Here is an 18,877-nt window from a genome sequence, read left to right as displayed (position 1 = left end):
TACTTTTCTATTGCAGTTACAAATCATGATGACTGAGGCAACTTACAAAGAGAACATTTGCACTCACTGTTCTAGAATTAGAGTTCCCCAGAGGGAACATGGCAGCAGGCAGATGGGCAAGGTGCTGGAGCAATAGCTGAGAGCTTATATCCTGATCAGCAAACAAAGAAGGAATGGGAGGAGAGAAAGAGGAAAGGAGGGAGGGAGGGAAGGAAAGAGGGAAGAAAGAGGGAGGGAAAGAAGAAGAGGAGGGGGCTGGGGATGGCATGGGAATTTGAAACCTTCAAAACCCATCCCAATGACACACTTTCTCCAGCCAGACCATGTGTCCCAGTCCTTCCAAAAGAGTTCCAACAACTGGGAACCAAATACTCAAATGTATGAGCCTGTAAGGTCCATTCTCATTCAAACCTCCACAGCCGTTCTTATTTGTGGTTACTGTTGAGAGATGCTTAGGAACTCCTGAGACTTTACTGGTTGTTTTTCTGGTTGGTTGACTTGTTCTCTTTTGTCTCTCCTATGAGTATCAGGGGTCTGCTGGTTCACTGTGTTAGGCACAATGGATTCCTTCCTTTCTCCCCTTGTTGATCTATTCCTTATAAAACATATTCTTTCCTGTGATCTCGTGATGGAAACCGTCTTTCTTCCTCTGCATAAAGCATTCCTTTAAGAGTTTTCAGCCATCCTGGTTCGGTTGCCAGGACTTAGTTGTGCCCATCTTGAAATTTCCACATTTCAACATTAATTTAATAGATAGCATTGCTAGATGTAGCAATAACAATCTGAAGGCATTTGTTCCAAGGCTTGAGGACACAATTCCCTTCTTTCCTCATTTTGGACAGCTGATGAGAAAGCTGAAGTGGTTCTGATGTTTTTGCAGGTGAGTTGGGACTTTCCCCCCTTTGACATTGTTTCTTGGATTTGTATTTGACACCTTGACTCTTAATATGTCATGGAGGGGTTCTCAGTCATGTATATATTTGTAGTATGTGTGTATGTATACACATACACACATACATACATACATATATATATATATGTATATATGTATATATGTATACATATGTTGTGTATGTATATAGATGCATTTTTGTATTACTGTTTCTCTAGATTTGGGAATTTTTGCTATAGCTTAAATTAGTCGATTCTTATTGCCTTTTTTTTTAAAAAAAGAATTATTTATTTATTTATTTAATGTATATGAGTACACTGTCACTGTCTTCAGACACACTAGAAGAGGCCATTGGATTCCATTACAGATGGTTGTGAGCCACCATGTGGTTGCTGGGAATTGAACTTGGGACCTCTAGAAGAGCAGTCAGTGCTCTTAACCACCAAGTCATCTCTCCAGCCCCCTTATTGCCTTTAATTTTTATTTTAGCAACTCCTAGTCTGTAAATTCTTTGGTTTGTTTTCTTGATAATATTCCTGGATGCTTAGACAGTGTGGCTTTGTTCATTTGTGTTTTTAAAATTATTGATACTTTTTTACCTTGTTCTCCATTACTGCTCTTTTGTTTGTTTCTTTGTTCTCAGTAGAATGTACTGGTGATGCTTCCCACTCATTTCTATTTTTTCCCCAATTTTTAAATTTTATTACTGAAGTTGTCCATGGTGCTGACATTTTTATCCTTGTTGCTGATATTTTTGTGCATTTTTCTAACTTTTTCCTCTATGTTTCTTTCTTTTCCAGGTCTGGAGTTAATCTGTTGGTATACTTTTTGAGGTCTTTGTCATATTTATTAATAACTTTTGAAATCTTCATCTGTCATGTTTTCCTGTTTAAGCTCAGTCATTGAAGAGTTATAATCTTGGAGTCATGTTCCTCATATTTTTCATAATCCTCTTGTGTTTCTGTGCTGTGATTTGTGCATATGTTGGTTCCATATTTCTTCTATTCTTTGGAGCTCTTCTTAGTGAGAAATCCACTCTTTTTTATTTATGAGTACACTGTCACTGTCTTCAGACACACCAGAAGAGAGCATCAGATCTCATTACAGATGGTTGTGAGCCACTGGGTGGTTGCTGGGAATTGAACTCAGTACCTCTGGAAGAGCAGTCCATGTTCTTAACAACTGAGTCATCTCTCCAACTCTGAAAAGCCCACTCTTGATGGTTCAAGTGAAGAGATACATCCGTATAACACCAACAGCATCAAAACAAACAAGACAGAGAAATACACATCGCCAGTAAGCATAAGGCAGAAAAGGGGAGAACTAAGGTAGAATATGCTATAAATTTATTTAGAAGAAAGTGGAAATAGTATGGGACATGGACAAAAGGAGACAGCGGAAAGGGGAAGGTAGACTCAAAGCGTGGTTAAATGAATGAAGAATAGTGGGGGGTGGAGAAGCAAATGATGGAGTTAAAGAGAAAAGGATAAGGATTGGGAAATAAAAAAAAGGAAAAAATTAGATTCCAATAATGAAGTTCAAAAATAAAATTAGAAAGCTATGAGAAGGTAAAGGGAAAATTAAAATGGGAGTTAAAAAATGAACTGAAACAAACTCAACTCCACCTCATGTAGAAAAGCCAACACAATCCCAAATCAAGTCAGGTAAACTCAAAATTCTACTGAAAGTAGAGGAGAGGGTAAGAGAGGGAGGGGAAGAAACATAGTGGAAACAAAAAGAAACACGGGGGGGTTGGAAGGGAGGGGGAGAGGGAAAGAGATTGCCCAGTAGATAAAAAAAACATACAAACAAAATTATATGAAAATATGACAGACAATAATAAAATAATTTGAATATAATACAATAAAAATACACTAAAAGTCTAAGGAAAGGTGGGGCTGGGGATATAGTGTATTGCCTGCCCAGTGTGGATAAAGCTCTGCGTTTGCTCACCAGTACTGTAAAAATGACATGATGGACCCTGCAATTCCAAGCATTTGGGAAGCGGAGGATCAGAAATTTAAGATTATCCTCAGCAACTGCATGCCAACTTCCAGGCCATGGTTCTGTGAGGCACTGAACTCAAATCAAACAAAACAAAATGAAGGGGATGGTGGGGTACAGGAGTGTAAAAAAACCCTGAAAACGTTGAAGCGTTTTTTGGGGTCCTTGAGTATTGGGCTAGTGAGTGTTGAACTTGTGATTCTTGTTTACTTTATTTCTTACATTTGCATATGGTAGCTTTCAACTTGTTTTAGACAGATGTTTGGTGCCTATCAGAGAGTTCTTCACTTTAACAGTTTTGTTTATCAGTGGCTCCATTTGTCTTTGCTGTCTCTGTGTAGTGTGGCTTATCTTACCCTTCCAACACTCTTGTAGCACTTGGGGAAGGCTTCTGCCCTAGCTGAATGTGGGTCTGTGTCTTCTTATTGTGTTGAGAATGTGGGAAGCACCTGCAGTACTGTGCAGGTGATACATCTGTCTTCATATATTTTATTTTATTTTTATTAAAGCTACTTTTTTCCCAATCTGCTTTTATACAATTTTAATTACATGCAAGTATTAAGGTCAGTTCTAGGTTGAGGAACTAGCAATACAATAGATGGAAATAGCCAAGGAACAAGCAAGACAATAAACACAAATAGTCAAAGAACAAGCAAGGCAATAAACCAAGTCCCAGAATCATTCTCATGATCACTGTTTCTAAGGGCTTATCAGGATGACCAAAATATCTGAGCCATCCTATCCTAGCTGATAGTCATTTTCATGCCTAAAGCCTACTTCTTTGTTCTAGTCTAAGATTGAGATTCCTGCCTGAAATTACTTCTTTGTTCAAGCTTAATGTCAGATTCCTATCAAGCAGACCCAAAAGCTCTCCATGTCTACCCGTTTTTTTATTTCATGAATAAGACTGAGCCTGTCTTAGGTCCTTCTGACAAGAATGCCCTCCTTACCCATCATGGAATATGCATTATCCAAAGCAATGCACTGCTGTTTTAGGTTGGTAAGGCTCTGTGTAGAATCTTACCCATCCTTGGCTTGCCAGCCTGTTAATTTAATAACTCTGTCTGAGGTTGAACTCAGGTTCAAGCCATGTACTTTGGCTGCCAACATGTTGATGTTAAAGAAAAGCTTTAACATGATGGGCAGGAATAAAAGTATTCCCAGAACAAAAAGGGCTAGCATAATAAAGCTATATAAGCCGTTCTTGAAGCTTGACCAAAACAGAAATACTGACCTCAGGCCATAGGTAATTTTATCAGAAGTACCTACCATATAAACTCTCACCAGAGCATCATTCTTTAAATTTATAAGCTCACTATGCAAAGTTAAAACATCCAGAGAAGTGTTAGAAATGTGCCAAACACACTGCAAGCGTCTTTAAACTTTTTCCTAATTATAATAACTACCACTGTAAATTTTAGAAGTAACATGAATTCAATGGTATTTGGCATGACACTCAAGATGGCTCCTTACTCTTAAATTCTGAACCTCCTTCCAATAATTTGAATAGGATAAAGAGCATCAATCCTTTGTTCCAAACACCTATCTAAATCCTCTTGTATACTCACCACATTGGTAACATTGTTTTTTTTTTTCTAAATGATTAATAAAAGTAGCCATCTTCTTGTGTCAAAGCAATAGCAGAAGCAGTGGTGCTAGCAATTAATGTAATTAAAGCTGTTATACCAGCAATAATCAAACCCACTACCCTCTTGCTTCTACTTAAAGCCTGACTCATTTCTTCCAGTACTTGCAAGCTATTTTTAGAATACGAAGATCTGTGATACTCAGGGCACTAAAATAAAAGCTGGTTGATAGACCTCTGTAACTGACATGCCAGATTTCAAAACACAAACACAATTAGAAGGTGTATGATCAGTGCAACTTACATTAAATACTGTAGAAGAAATAAAAGTAATTTTAACTTGATAATTAAAAGAGCCTTAATACATGTACTAACATCTGTTTGAAATCTAGATCCTGCCGAAACTTTATCTCTTGCTAACGTAACATCATAGAGAACTGCAGCTAACTTCCATGTATGTCTCTGAAAATGTCCAGAACCAGACTTCCAAATGAAGACTGTTATTTCCAATATTGAATTGATTTCTAGACCAGTCCATGATTGAGTCTGAATAACTGGTCACATTTAAGAACAGTACAAGAGTCATTATAACTTCTCTTTTTGATTCTCTGTCTCACAAGGTATAAAAACTTGAGGCAAGACAGCTTGTCCCATCAGGGGTATAGGTAAGCAATGGTGGGTCGGGAACATATGTCCAATACAGCTTCCCAGTCACCCTTGTCAGGGCACTCAGCAAGCTCACAGGTCAACATCATTCTTTTTTCTGGCATCAGCATGTCTCACCCATTGTTCTTGCAGCCATCATACTCTTTTAGCATCCTGCAGAAAAAAACACAAGCATGCCTTTCCCCCCATATTTAATACCTGATTGGGATCATTCCTTATGCCAGTAAGTGGATCCTTCCCTTTCACCTATATATAAGTATGCCTAGTTGTAGAGAGCCATAGACACTCAGCAGAAAGTTCCTTGGCATTCAGATTTTTAAAAATAAAAATAAACATAACATGATTTAAATAAATTTGTGGTGTACATGAATATATCTCCCCCTTTTTATTTTATGAAGATATTGTTTTAAAGTTTCATGGTCCCCTGCCACAGTCTCTTGTCCTTGACAATTATAAGGAATCTCAGTAATATGGGTAATGCTAAATTGCCGCCAAAAAGTCTCAAATGTTGACTGTGATAGCCAGTTCCATTATCTGTTTTTTTTTGTTTGTTTTCCTTTTTTGTTTTGTTTTTTATTATTGGATACTTCATTTATCTACATTTAAGATGTTATCTCCTTTCCCCATTCCCCCCAAAACTCCTTAACCCATCCTCCTCCTCCTATTTCTATGAGGGCGTGCCCCCACCCATACACCTACTCCCACCTCCCTTCTCTTTAATTCCCCCTCACTTGAGCATCCAGCCTTCACGGGACCAAGGACTTCCTCTCCCACTGATGTCCGACAAGTCCATCCTCCTCTACATATACAGCTGGGGACATGGATCCCTCCATCTGTGTTCCCAGGCTAGCTGTTTAGACCCTGGGAGATCTGGTTGGTTGGTATTGTTGCTCTCCTCATGGGGCCACAAGCCCCTTCAACTCCTTCAGTCTTCTCTCTAACTCCTCCACTGGGGACCCTGTGATTAGTTTGATGGTTAGCTGTGAGCGTCTGCCTCTGTACATGTTAGGCTCTGGCAGAGCCTCTCAAGAGATTGGTATATCAGGCTCCTGTCAGCATGCACTTCTGGACATCTACAACAGTGTTTGCGTATGGTAATTGCATCTGGGAGGGATCTCCAGGTAGGGCAGTCTCTGGATGGTCCCTCCTCCAGTTTATGTCCCACACATTGTCTATTTGCTCCTGTGAGTATTTTGTTACTCCTTCTAAGAAGGATCGAAGCACCCACATTTTGGTCTTTCTTTTTCGTGGGCTTTACGTGGTCTGTGAGTTATGTCTTGGGTATTGCAAGATTTTGGGCTAATGTCCACTTTCCAATGAGTACATACCATGTATATTCTTTTGTGATTGGGTTACCTCACTCAGGATGATATTTTCTAGTTCCATTCATTTGCCTAAGAATTTCATGAATTCATTGTTTTTAGTAGCTGAGTAGTACTCCATTGTGTAAATGTACCACATTTTCTGTATCCATTCCTATGTAGAAGGACATCTGGGTTCTTTCTGGCTTCTGGCTATTATAAATAAGGTTGCTATGAACATAGTGGAGCATGTGTCCTTTTTATATGTTGGAGCATCATTGGGTATATGCCCAGGAGTGGTATAGCTGGGTCCTCAGGTAATATATGTCTAATTTTCTGAGAAACCACCAGACTGATTTCCAGAGTGGTTGTACCATCTTGCAATCCCACCAACAATGGAGGAGTGTTCCTCTTTCTCTACATCCTCATCAGCATCTGCTATCACCTGAGTTTTTGGTCTTAGCCATTTGGACTTGTGTGAGGTGGGATCTCAGGGTTGTTTTGATTTGCATTTCCCTGATGACTAAGGATCTTGAACATTTCTTTAGGTGCTTTTTGATTATTTGAGTTTCCTCAGTTGAAAATTCTTTGTTTAACTCTGACCCCATTTTTAATAGGGTTATTTGATTGTCTGGAGTCTAATTTCTTGAGTTCTTTTTATATATTGATTATTAGCCCTCTATGGCATGTAGGATTGGTAAAGATCTTTTCCCAATCTGTTGGTTGCTGTTTTGTCCTATTGACAATGTCCTTTGCCTTACAGAAGTTTTGCAATTTTATGAGGTCAAATTTGTCAAGTTTTGATCTTAGATCATAAGCCATTGGTGTTCTGTTCAGGAAAATTTCCCCTGTGCCCTGTGTTCTAGGCTCTTCCCCACTTTCTCTTCTATTAGTTTCAGTGTATCTGGTTTTATGTGGAGGTCCTTGACCCACTTGGACCTGAGCTTTGTACAAGGAGATAAGAATGGATTGATTTGCATTCTTCTATGTGCTGACCTCCAGTTCAACCAGTACCGTTTGTTGAAAATTCTGTCTTTTTTCCACTTGATGGTTTTAGCTCCGTTGTTAAAGATCAAGTGACCATAGGTGTGTGAGTTCATTTCTGGGTCTTCTATTCTATTCCATTGATCTTCCTACATGTCTCTGTACCAATACCATCCAGTTTTCATCACTATTGCTCTGTAGCACAGCTTGAGGTCAGGGATGGTGATTCCCCCAGAAGTTCTTTTATTGTTGAGAATAGTTTTCGCTATCCTGGGAATTTTATTATTCCAAATGAGTTTGCAAATTGCTCTTTCTGTCTCTGTGAAGAATTGAGTTGGAATTTTGATGGGGATTGCATTGAATATATAGATTGCTTTCAGCAAGATGGCCATTTTTTACTATATTAATCCTGCCAATCAACGAGCATGAGAGATCTTTCCATCTTCTGAGATCTTTGACTTCTTTCTTCAGAGACTTGAAGTTCTTGTCATACAGATCTTTCACTTGCTTGGTTAGATTCACACCAAGGTATTTTACATTATTTGTGACTACTGTGAAGGGTGTCATTTCCTTAATTTCTGTCTCAACCTGTTTATCCTTTGAGTAGAGGAAGGCTACTGATTTGTTTAAGTTAATTTTATATACAGCCACTTTCCTGAAGTTGTTTATCAAGTTTAGGAGTCTTCTGGTGGAAGTTTTGGGGTCACCTAAGTATACTATCATATCATCTGCAAATAGTGATATTTTGACTTCTTCCTTTCCTATTTGTATCCCTTTGACCTCTTTGGTTGTCTAATTGCTCTGGCTAAGACTTCCAGTACTATATTTAATAGATAGGGAGAGAGTGGGCAGCCTTGTCTAGTACCTGATTTTAGTGGGATTGCTTCAAGTTTCTCTCCATTACAGTTTGATGTTGGCTACTGGCTTGCTGTATATTGCTTTTACTATGTTTAGGTATGGGGCTTGAATTCCTAATTTTTCCAAGACTTATACTATGAAGTGGTGTTGAATTTTGTCAAATGCTTTCTCAGCACCTAGTGAGATGATCATGTGATTTTTTCTTTGAGTCTGTTTATATAGTAGATTACGTTGAAAGATTTCCATATATTGAACCATGCCTGCATTCCTGGGATAAAGTCTACTTATTCATGATGGATGATTGTTTTGATGTGTTCTTGGATTTGGTTTGCCAGAATTTTTTTGAGTATTTTTGCATTGATATTCATAAGGGAGATTGGTCTGAAGTTCTCTTTCTTTGTTGTGTCTTTGTGTGGTTTAGGTATGAACATAATTGTGGCTTCATAGAAAGAATTGGGTAGTGTCCTTTCTGTTTTTATTTGGTGGAATAGTTTGAAGAGAATTGGTATTAGGTCTTCTTTGAAGGTCTGATAGAATTCTGTACTAAAACATCTGGTCCTAGGCTTTATTTCGGTGGGGAAACTTTTAATGACTGCTGCTAATTCTTTAAGTGTTATGGAACTGTTTAGAGGTTTATCTGACCCTGATTTAACTTTCATACCTGGTATTCATCTGGGAAATTGTCCATTTCATCCAGATTTTCAGGTTTTGTTGAGTATAGGCTTTTGTAACAGGATCTGATGACTTTTTTGAATTTCCTCTGTTTTTGTTGTTATGTCTCCCTTTTCAGTTCTGATTTTATTAATTTGGATACTGTCTCTGTGCCCTCTGGTTAGTCTGGCTAAGAGTTTATCTATCTTGTTGATTTTCTCAAAGATCCAGCTCCTGATTATGTTGATTCTTTGTATACTTCTTTTTGTCTCTACTTGGTTGACTTCAGCCCTGAGTTTGATTATTTCCTGATGTCTACTCCTCTTGAGAGTATTTGCTTCTTTTTGTTCTAGAGCTTTCAAATGTGCTGTCAAGTTGTTAGTGTACACTCTCTCTAGTTTCTTTTTGTAGGCACTTAGAGCTATGAGTTTTTCTCTTAGTACTGCTTTCATTGTGTCCTATAAGTTTTGGTGTGATGTGCCTTCATTTTCATTTAATTCTAAAAAGTCTTTAATTTCTTTTTTATTTCTTCCTTGACTAAGTTATTGTGTAGAATGTTGTTCAGCTTTCATGTCTATGTGAGCTTTCCATTGTTTTTGTTATTATTGAAGACCAGCCTTTAGACCGTGGTTATCTGATGGGATGCATGGGTTTATTTCAATCTACTTGTATTGGTTGAGGCCTGTTTTGTGATCAATAATATGGTCTATTTTGGAGAAGGTACCATGAGTGGCTGAGAAGAAGGTATAGTCTCTTGTTTTAGGATGAAATGTTCTATAGATATCTGTTAAATCCATTTGGTCCGTAACTTCTGTTAGTTGCACTGTGTCTCCGTTTAGTTTGTCTTTCTATGATCTGTCCATTGCTGAGAGTGGGGTGTTGAATTCCCCCTATTATTGTGTGAGGCGCAATGTGTGCTTTGAGCTTTAGTAAAGTTTCTTTTATGAATGTGGGTGCCCTTGCATTTGGAGCATAGATCTTCAGAATTGAGAGTTCATCTTGGTAGAGTTTTTTTTTTTTTTTTTTGGTTTTTCGAGACAGGGTTTCTCTGTATAGCCCGGGCTGTCCTGGAACTCACTCTGTAGACCAGGCTGGCCTCGAACTCAGAAATCCGCCTGCCTCTGCCTCCCGAGTGCTGGGATTAAAGGCGTGCGCCACCACCGCCCGGCTTGGTAGAGTTTTTTTTTTTGTTTTGTTTTGTTTTTTTTTTTTTAGATGAGTATGACATGTCCTTATATTTTTGATAACTTTTGGTTGAAAGTCAATTTTATTCGTTCGATAGTAGAATGGCTACTTCAGCTTGTTTCATGGCACCATTTACTTGGTGCCTTTTACTTTGAGATCGTGCCTTTGTCACTGAGGTGTGTTTCCTGTATACAGCAAAATACTGGGTCTTGTTTATGTATCCAGTCCATTAGTCTTTGTTTTTTTATTGGGGAGTTGAGTCCATTGATGTTAAGAGATATTAAGGAAAAGTGATTATTGCTTCCTGTTATTTTTGTTGTTAGAGGTAAAATTATGTTTGTGTGACTATCTTCTTTTGGGTTTGTTGGAAGATTACTTTCTTGCCTTTTCTAGTGTGTAGTTTCCCTCCTTGTGTTGGAATTTTTTTAAAAAAAATCTATTATCCTTTGCATAGCTAGATTTGTGGAAAGATATTGTGTACTTTCAATACTTTGTGGTGTGCCCCACAGGAATACAAAACACTGGGAAGGGGAATTTGCTCACCTCTAGTAGTGGCCCAGGAGGAGAGCGGCTACCTGAAGGGGGAAGGAAACACAAAAGGAGCAGACTGGGAAAAAGGAGATGCCATCGGTGCTGGGACCTTTGATGTAGCATGGTGGGACTGGCTCCAGGCACACGGGCAAGAGGGTTGGACATGAAGCCACAAAGCTACTTGGGTTCATCCTCAATTGCTCTTTTCTGCTTCTGTTGCGTGATCTCCAAGTCCCTCTGCTTGCATGCAGCTGCAGAAAGCCCAATATCTCGGACCTTTCCCTTAATGGAGTCCTTTTGCTTCTTCACATTTCGGGGAAGGTTACAGGGGGGCTCATGGGGTGGGGCTGGTTACCATGGATTACCCATGGCAGTGGCTCCAACCTGCCTCTGTTGAGCTCCCTCTTTTGGACTTGTGTTCATACTTTTAATGCCGTCTTTCATCTCCCTGTTGCTGAGATGTAGCTGTTGGTGTCCACTAAACCACTAGAACATCAGAGTTTTCAGGCTCTGCAGCCAAGAATGGTAGCTCCACTGCTTGTTTGCTGTGTCTGCCGACTCTGAGGCTCAGAGCTATCTAAGATGTTCCTTATTTGATGAACTACGCTCCTAGCCGTTGAGTGTGGGCTTACGTTATGTCTGTATATCACAGCCTGTACCCAGCCAGCTTCTTGACCCTTTTGAGCTTGTCCCCATCAGACCTTACTGTTTGTGAAGGTTAAACTTATCCTTCCTATGATCATCGCTTACTCTCCACACCCCTCCCCCATACTTGTTCAGTTTCAAGCAACAGTTTGCTTAAGTGTGGATATAGGGCTGGTCCTTTGGGACACTGCTTATTACTTCTGATTCCTTAGAATTTTTAAATATATCTTAACATCACATGAAAATTGAGATAGTTTTCATTATTCCCTTCCCTCTGCTCTTTAAAAACTATTTTCCACAGTGTATATTCATTGCTTGTGGTACTGTTGCATGTGGACATTTTTGTCCAAGTATATGTTGAGTGTTTTCCCAGAAAACACCCCTACCATCTCCTCTCTTACTCTCCTTTGTCCCTTAGACAACTTCACGGATATTTTCATGTCGTATAGGCCTACACATTTTATGTATATAATATGTAAGGGCCACAAATAGGAGAAAACAGACAATATTTGTCTTTCGGAGACTGGCTTAATTCTCCAGTTGTATCCATTTTCTTGTGAACAACAAAACTTTGTTCTTTATGACTGAGACAAGTCTGTCCATTGTGCATGTATATCACGGTTTCCTTTTCTATTCCTCTATTGATGGACACCTAGGCTGGTCTATCACTTAGCTGTTGTGACTAGTGTTGCAGCCAACGCTGTTGAGCAAGGTTCTTTGTGAGATGTTGATTCGGAGGCCCATGAATGGAGGTCTAGAAGTCTGGGTAGTATGGAATATCTATGTAGTTTTTGAGAAGCCTTCATACTGATTGCCATAGTAACTGGATGAGTTTACAGTCCCATAAGCACTGTGTGTTTCCTTATAACCATATCACTGAAAACATCTGTTATTTTTTTTTTTTTCTTTTTTTTTTTTTTGAGACAGGGTTTCTCTGTGTAGTTCTGGCTGTTCTGGAACTCACTCTGTAGACCAGGCTGGCCTCGAACTCAGAAATCCGCCTGTCTCTGCCTCCCAAGTGCTGAGATTAAAGGCGTGCGCCACCACCGCCCGGCCATCTGTTATTTTCTTAATGACTGACATTCTAATTGGGATATAATCTCAGGGTAGTCTTTTAATTTTTTAATTAAAATTTTTATTATTTTTAAATTAAAATATAATTATATCATTTCCCTCTTTCCTTCACCTGACTCACTCCTTCTCAAATGTATGGACTCTTTTTCTTGGATTGTTATTGTAACATGTTTGTGTAAATGCATATCTATTCAAATGTGACCTTCTGGGTCCATCTGCCTGTGTGTATTTGACTTCAAGACGGACCACTTGGAATGGACACCCAGTTAGGGGGCTCGTTCCTGAGGAACAACTAACTTTCCCTCTCTTAGCAATCCTTAGTTGTTGCCTGCAGTTCTCTGTGTAGGGGTGGGGTCCTGTGAGATTTATACTTTTTACAATGGTGTGTCTACTAATGTCATTGTTCAGGTCCTTTTTAGGCAGTCATATTGTTAAGGTAATAAGGATGTAGCATCCCCTTCATTCCAGGAGACACAGTCTCACAGTAGGCTTCCTGATCTTCTGCCTCTTTCAATCTCTCTTCCTCTCTTGCCTGATGTTGTTCAAGCCTCAGGTGCAAGAGTTGTTCTAGATATATGCACTTGGCAGTCCATGATCTGTTGGTCTTTGACCTTTGATCAGTTGTGGTTTTCTGTAATGGTCTCCATCTGATGCAAAGAGAAGCTTCTTTGATGAGGGGTGAGAGCCACATTTATCTGTAGGTATAAGGGAATGTAGAATGCAGTGAGGAATTTCTCTGGTCTAGTAAAGTGGTGCTAGTAAGTTCTCCTGCAAGATTCATGTCACCATTAGCCCTGGAAATTGAGTAGGTTTCTAGTACCAGGCATGTTAAGTTCAGTTGGACAGCTGCTGGCCACTACCAAGATTTGAGTATCACTATTGCACCTTTAGGGATATCTTGCTGAGTTCACAGTTGTAGCTCAAAGACATCATTGCTGGGCAGTACTATTATTGTTTTCTTCTCTCTCTTGGCATCATGTGAATGCCTTTTGGTACTGTGAAAGCTAGTCTTCCAGGAAGAGGCTTTCAGATTAAATCTAGCTTGAGTACTATGTATGAAGAGCTTTCAGCAGTAGGGCCTTACCTTCAACCAAGGACAACGGGAATAGCTTAAAATTGTTTGGAGATCTCTTGGACTACTCTGAACAACAATTTGAAAGGAGATTTCTCATGCCTTGATCTAGGGTTGTTGCATTTGCAGCCACTATTTTTTTGAGTGACTTATGCTGATGTTTTCAGTGTCTTCTGTCCCTTTTCCTCAAAGTGTTTAAGAGTTTCAGATCTTTGATCTATTTGATGTTGATTTTGTTTTGCACAGGGTGAAAGAGATTTAGTTTTGTGTGGAAATCTAGTTTCCCAGCTGTTTGTTTAAGAGGCTGTTTATTCTCTAGTGTATGGTTTTGACATCTTTGTCGAAACTTGGGTCATTGTAGCTTGTATGGGTTTTTATCTACTCTGTCCTGTTGACTTCATGTCTCTCCGTGTGCCAGACCCTGTGGCTTTGTAATCTAACCTGGAATCAGGCATGGCATTAAAATCTAGCATTGGCTTTTTTTCTTCTTAAGATCAAGTTAGCCTCGATCCCTCCTTTCCTTTTCTCCTTTCTCATCTTCTTTTTGTGAGACTATCCTTCTTTATTCTCTCCCCTCCCTTCCTTCCTTTTTCCTTCCTTTTTTCCTTCCTTCCTTCCTTCCTTCCTTCCTTCCTCTTCCTCCTCCTAATTTTAACCACTTGAATATCATCTCTTTTTTGTGTAATTAATCTAATGAAAATTTGTCAAAATTTTCTTTCAGAAGAATCAATTTAATATTTTTCTTATTATTTTTATAATCTTTATGATTTATTATTTATTCCTTGAGTGTGTGGTTTTTCTCTTTATATATTCTTAACAAGAGAATTTCAGTTCTCAATTAGCACTTTGGTTGGTAAGCTATACTTTTTCTTTTATATATTACTCTTATGCATTGTTTGGTTGATTCCTTTTAACAGTTAGAATCATCTCAAAGTATTTCTCAAATCCATCCCCACCTTTTCTCTGATTTTTTTTGTTACTAACCTCTAATTTAATTCCACTGCAGTTTATGAATATACTTTGCATGATTAAAACACACTGATGGTATTTTATTTAAATAAATCCCAAACTATCAACATTGCAACAAGGAATCAGTATGTTAAAATAATTGTTGAGATATTCCTTACTTATATTAAGTGCTCATGATCTGCTGGGTGATTTCTTTATAGGACATTTCTAGAGTTCACAACCAAATATGGCCAGTGCCTCCTTTGTGAGACATAATCCTTTAAAACCCGTTGATGCTTGTTTTATAGCTAAGCATATGATGTATCTCAGGAATGTTCATGTGCATTTCAAACGCATATTTTGTTATAATTCTGAACCATGTATGCGAGGAGGATTTCCTACAAGCACAAGGGTGTGTTTGTTTTTCCCTGTAATTGGCATCTTCGGTGTAGCAAGACGAATGGGACCTTGATGGTCAAGAGGGAGCTACCTATATGGCCAATCTCCATGGGAAGAAGAGTGCAGTGCCGTCACTTGGAGTTATTTAGCTAATACTTCTATTTCTGATACCACATCTCAGTACTTCAAACACAGGGATATACAGAGGGATATGGAGGGCTTAGGCCACCAAAGGTGATGTTTCAACAAATTATCTCTGTTCTTTCCAGATGAGTTCTAACAGTTCAGTTAAAATTAATTTAAAATTAAAATCTCTGCTCGAACACTTGCTGTGTGTCAAACAATGTCCACAGTATAGGAAATAGCGCTTAAACCTCATAGATTGTGTAATCTAAAAAGGACTTCGATATGAAAAATAAAGAATTCTGTTCTGCCGTGTGAAAAGGTATGATGGGATGGTTATGGGTGGAGCTCAGTGGTAGAGTGCTTGCACGACAGAGCATGCATCACGCTCTGGTTTCTGTCCCTTCCGTGGGGAAGGGAGGAGGGGAAGGAAGGAGGGAATGTGATGGAAGCAGTGTAAACAGTTACCAGGCAACGTTTAAATCACTCACTTAAGTGTCAGATGAGAAATAAGTCAAACACTGAGTGACACATATTTTATTATCCTGCCTCCTAGGTTTGGAATGTGGGTGTTCATCCCAGAAAAGAATGATGGTTTCCCAGAACTGGACCAGGCACAGGGTGTGTCGGATAAGGAGTCACAGTTCCTTTGCACAGCACTGTGACTCCCATGAACAGTTATGTTGTGCACATTTAGAAGTGTCCAGAAGAGAGGATTTTTGAACATTCTACCTCAGAGACAAGATAAGTGTTTGAGATGGTGGGTATGCCGTGACCCTGCTTTGATCACTGCAAAATGCATCCATGCATGGAAACCACATTATATTACATATATAGTGTCAAATAGAAAGATTAAAAAATGAAATAAAATGAGTCTTATAAACTTAAGGTCAAAGGTAACTTTTAGATTTTTGTTATACATTTAAATATGATGAACTATGAAGTTACACATTTTTGATCTACCTTCTGTTTCCTTACCTGGTTGATAAGTGTAAAATTTCTAAGTAGTATCAGACACTAGAATAACTTTGTCCCTTAAGCACATGTATCAAATAGTGTGATACAGAGGCTTCTCTAACCATGTGATCTGTGTTTCCCTGGCTCCCAGATGCTCTTAGATGCTTAGACTTGGAACCTCAGAGACCTGTTCGTTCTCTCACACTCCATCTCCAGACTTACTCACTTTGGCATCAGTCAGCTGCTGAAAGACTTGGTTTTTCCTCCTGAGACAATCTCTCTCTTTCCGGATCACCATTATAGCTTCAGTTCTGATTCTTGTGTCTGGGCGGTATCATGGCCCCTCTAACTGACCCTGTTAACCTTATAATTTGTTCTTTCAAATCATTGTGATCCCTTATACATTTCCAACAACTTTTCAAAACTGACAAAGTCTGAGTTCAATATGGGTCCTACTGATCCTCCTCACGGGGTTCTAACTTGGTTATACTTTGATTGCTTTTCTGAACATGCCCACCACAGCAACAGTTCCTGCTTAGACCTTTCCCTGAAGTTGGTGCTGCACTTTTCTAATCCAGTGTTCTACTCCTGACTTCTCCAAAGACGCCGTTACATATTCATTGAACACGTTACCCACCTTTCCAGAACCCATTCATTTTCTGCCTACTCTAGGAAGCATTTGCACTGTAAACCTCCTCTCCCTGCAGTCTCTAGAGTTGTATCAATACAGCGGTATTCTGACAGATCGCTGCCTGTCATCTTATACAGCAGCACGGACCACGTGGCCATGGACTTTTCTTTTTACATGTAAAGACTATGTCTTTTTATGTTGTTATATTTCAACCAACCTTCCCTTTACTGGGTTTTAAAGCTCCTCAGGACTCAGAAAAGTGTCTGGATCGAATTGAGGATTCTTTGGGACCCTGCTGTGGGCATCTGAGAGACCTAAAATTGGGATGCAATCTGAAGTTAGAGCACGTCTATGTGAAAACAGAACCCAAGGATCCTTGGCACCTGTTGTATTTCTAAATGATGTTCTCCACTTGCAACTGTTTTCCGACTTTCATGTTGCTTATTTTAAAACTGGATATAATTGATGCAAAATTTATACAATGTTTCAGATTACCCCTCAGAACTATATTGTGAATGCAAATAAATTGTCTGAGACATTAATGCAAATGTTGAAAAAAAAACTTGAAAAAGGTATGAGACCATCTGCTTGGAAAACAGGAGGAAAAGCTGTTTCGATATTCAGAAATGACTTTCACAATTTTTATTTATTCTTTTGTAGTTGTACATATGAGCACAAAGTATTTAGATCATATCCACCTCTGATCACCAGTTGCTGAGGCCAACACTGTTCACTGCTTTGTGTTTTTCTTCCACTAGAGAGCAGCAAAGATTCACCATTGAATAACAGACTTTTTTCTTTTCTTTTTTTTTAATATATAGTTTCTATATACATTTGCCAATAATTATAAAACACACTTTCTAGCTTTCTGATAAACTGTGAAGTAAGCTAAAGCGATAATTTTTTTCTCTTAGTAAAGGGTTCTGGTTCACTGAAGAACAGGGCTCCTGCCTCAGGCTTTCAACCTCACCTCCTGTTTCGTCCATCCACACAGCATTAGGCTCTGTTCCATGCCAGGAGCTGTGCAGGTCTTATAACCAGACACAGTTTGTGTTTCAGAGAACTTGGTCTTATGGTAAGTCATGTCCACACTAAAAGCAGGGGTGGCATACTCAGAGAAGACACGATACGTTGTACAGTCTGGATATTTCCTGTTGTATTTTTATTATTTCACTACTCACAATAGCTGTAAGAGGTAAGAATTAACATTCCTGTATTTTCAGACAGAAAATAGATTGCAGGGATTGAGTGTGTAGCACGACACATAAGTAGAGAAGCTGATGCTGGAACTTGTACAGTGCCAACAGAGTACTCCACCACCGCATCACACCGCCACTCATACAAACTACTCTAAACTTAAAAAGGCAAGAATGAAACCTGTCATCTCTGAAGCACTCCCTCTTTAAGTCTGCTTTACAGCGTCAGTAAAGGTGCTTTCTTTTTGACTTAGATTCTAAAATAAGTTTGTGTTTGTTGGAGAAATAAAAGAGTGGGGAAACAAAGCCCAAATTTTACCTTTGCTACTGAGACACTTTTAATTATTGAGGGCTTTGGCTTTTAATCTGTTAAGGAAACTTGCTTGCTGATCCAGAGTTCCAGCATGAACAGGCTTCATCTTCAAATCTCCATGTAGCACCTCCTCCTAGTATAGGATTGTCCCTGGAGGAGTAAAGAAGAGAGTGAGCCTATTTGTAACTTACTCCTGGGAAGGAGGGGGATTAAAAGACAAGCACACCCAGTTTATTCTTCCCAAATCTACCAGTCAGATACACCACTGTCTCCTCTGAGCCAAGAGAATCCAGGAAGTTACTTCTTAGGGAGGAAAAATCCTCAAGTGATAGAGGTGCATCTCTCAGAAGGTGCCTGGTGGCTGTGCTTCTGTCTTCTGCAAACAGGTCTATACCAGACAAGATTTGTGGCTGTTCATGGTTCATCTCTATTATTTGGGTTTTGTAGTTTGTACGGATATGGTATTATTTAACTTTTAAATAAATGTCATGTGTGTTTGCTTTTGACTTTGCTATCTAGTTGTTTGGGTTTTGCTTGTTTTGTTTTAATTTTCATTTTTTTCTGATTTAATTGATGTTTTAAAAACTGTAAGAACTCTGTTTGCATAGCCCATCTTACTGGCATCCATACTAACTCTTCCACCATCTATAACTTATCTTTAGCTTGGCTGGTACACCCCCTAACATACTCTGTATCCAATGAGAAAAATTTCCAGGATGTTCCAGCTTTATACAAACACCCCTTAAAGTCTCTTATCATTTTCTGATTGTATTTAGACAGTCTTCTGGTCCTAATTTTATTTCTCTCTCAGAAGGTGATCATGTTGATTAGCTGATGAATAAATACCCTTGGATATTCTACC

At 38.9% G+C, this 18,877-nt stretch overlaps 1 pseudogene; it reads right to left on the bottom strand.

Moving 5' to 3' along the window:
- Positions 1-10,834: 10,834 nt before the first annotated feature.
- On the bottom strand, positions 10,835-17,590 carry LOC114639410 (annotated as a pseudogene).
- Positions 17,591-18,877: the final 1,287 nt, after the last annotated feature.

The sequence above is a fragment of the Grammomys surdaster genome, unplaced genomic scaffold (assembly GCF_004785775.1).
Source record: "Grammomys surdaster isolate TR1022 unplaced genomic scaffold, NIH_TR_1.0 125704, whole genome shotgun sequence".
NCBI classification, from domain to species: domain Eukaryota; kingdom Metazoa; phylum Chordata; class Mammalia; order Rodentia; family Muridae; genus Grammomys; species Grammomys surdaster.
Note: the sequence above shows the minus strand (reverse complement) of the source record. Positions and strands in the feature narration are given on the sequence as shown.